Raw genomic sequence first — 2,373 nt, 5'->3', positions numbered from 1 at the left:
GGGGCATATACAGTTTGTGTGTCCAATGGGCCTCTCTTTCCAGTGATGGCCGACTAGGCCATCTTTTGATACATATGCAGCTAGAGTCAAGAGCTCCGGGGTACTGGTTAGTTCATAATGTTGTTCCACCTATAGGGTTGCAGATCCCTTTAGCTCCTTGGGTACTTTCTTTAGCTCCTCAATTGGGAGCCCTGTGATCCATCCAATAGCTGACTGTGAGCATCCACTTCTGTGTTTGCTAGGCCCCGGCATAGTCTCACAAGAGACAGCTACATCTGGGTCCTTTCGATAAAATCTTGCTAGTGTATGCAGTGGTGTCAGCGTTTGGAAGGTGATTATGGGGTGGATCCCTGAATATGGCAGTCTCTAGATGGTCCATCCTTTCGTCTCAGCTCCAAACTTTGTCTCTGTAACTCCTTCCATGGGTGTTTTGTTCCCAAATCTAAGGAGGGGCATAGTGTCCACACTTCAGTCTTCATTTTTCTTGAGTTTCATGTGTTTAGCAAATTGTATCTTATATCTTGGGTATCCAAAAAAAAAAAAAAAAACCAAGTAACAGTATACAAAGTAAGAGGACAGACAGATAGAGAGACAGAGAGATAGACAGAGAGCAAGACAGAGACAGAGAGAGACAGAGACATAGTGTGTGTTTAGGAATATATGTATATACAAATGTGTATGTAATTACAATTGATGGAATGTAAGGCCATGAATTTGAGAGAGAGCAAGGAAGGGTATATCGGAGAGTTTGGAGGTAGAAAGGGGACGGGGGAAATGATGTAATTCTATTATACTCTTCCCAAAATAAAAGAAATATTTTAAAAAAAAAAGAAACAATTTTGACTTCACTTGTTTCCATTGCCTCAATTCCCAACCCTTTGCCTTGTTCTCTCAGTGGTTTAACCCTTAGGAAAGAGAGACACACCGATGAAAGTGGACACGCTGGGTAAAGGTGGCACATGGACACCTGTGAACACATGTCCTCTATGGGTGGATGTGGATGACTTCCAGGAGGGTGATCTATGATGTGAGTCAGAGGATCCCCACGAATACGTGACCTTTGGTCCAGGAAGCCTTCTTCAGGAAACTTATCTTGAGGAAATTATTGGACACAGATACAAAGATGTGTATAACATTTTGCCTTAAGGGCAGAGTTAAATAGAAAGAAAATCTCACAGGTGATGATTCATCTTCATTGCTAAGTTTGGAATCACCTAGGAACTAAAGTAGTGGATATAGGTGTGAGGGAGATTCCAAGGAGGTTTAACTCAAAAAAGGAAAACCCATCTTGAATGTGGCTCCATTCTGTGGACTGAGGCCTTGAATAGAATAAGCAGGAAAAGAAGAAAAAGGAGGAGGAGAAGGAGCAGCAGCAGCAGCAGCATTCATCACTCTGCTTCTTGGCTGCGGACATAAGGTAAGCCGCCACCTCAAGCTTCTGCCCCCATGTTTTCCCCACCGTGATGGACTGTCTGTACCTCCTTCAACTGTGAGCCAAAAAAAAAAAAAAAAAGAGAAAAAAGAAAAAAAGAAAAAAAATCAAATCAAAACATGCTTCTGCCCTTCTGTCTTGAGTTGCTTTTGTCACAGAAGTTAAAAAACCAAAACAATTAACAGAACATGAGAACTAACCAAATAAAATAACACAATGGATTTAGTATCACACATCTACTAAAAGAAAAAGATAGTCAAATGGTTAGAGACATGGACTCCTGTCCAAAATACTGAAGAAGAAGAAGAAGAAGAAGAAGAAGAAGAAGAAGAAGAAGAAGAAGAAGAAGAAGAAGAAGAAGAAGAAGAAGAAGAAGAAGAAAAAGAAGAAGAAGAAGAAGAAGAAGAAGAAGAAGAAGAAGAAGAAGAAGAAGAAGAAGAAGAAGAAGAAGAAGAAGAAGAAGAAGAGGAAGAAGAAGAAGAAGAAGAAAGAGTAGCTGACTCAGACATTTACGTGATGCTTCTAATTTTAGGCTTGTATTAGAAAGAGGACGCGGAGATGGGTCAGTGGGTAAAGTGCTTGCTGCACAGCCATGAGAACCTGGGTTTGGAGCCCCAGAATCCATGTGAAAGTGCGTGCCTGTGACTAATGCTGAGGATGGAGCCCTGGAGCTATAACCAGCCAGTCTATTCAATTAGTGAGCTCCAGGCTCAGGGACAGACTCTATCTTAAAAAAACAAAGAAGAGCCAGACATGTTGGCATACACTTGTAATTCCACAATTTGGGAGGCACAAGCAGGTGGCTCTCTATAGGTTTAAGGCCAGCCTGGTCTTATACATAGTGAGTTTCAGGTGATCCAGGACTATATAGTGAGAACCTGCCTAAAAAAAAAAATAAAAAAACAACAATAATAATAATAAGGTAAATAGAGATAAAGGAA

Source organism: Mus musculus, chromosome 6, assembly GCF_000001635.26.
Source record: "Mus musculus strain C57BL/6J chromosome 6, GRCm38.p6 C57BL/6J".
In the NCBI taxonomy this organism is placed as follows: Eukaryota; Metazoa; Chordata; class Mammalia; order Rodentia; family Muridae; genus Mus; species Mus musculus.
This window is presented reverse-complemented; position numbering follows the sequence as displayed.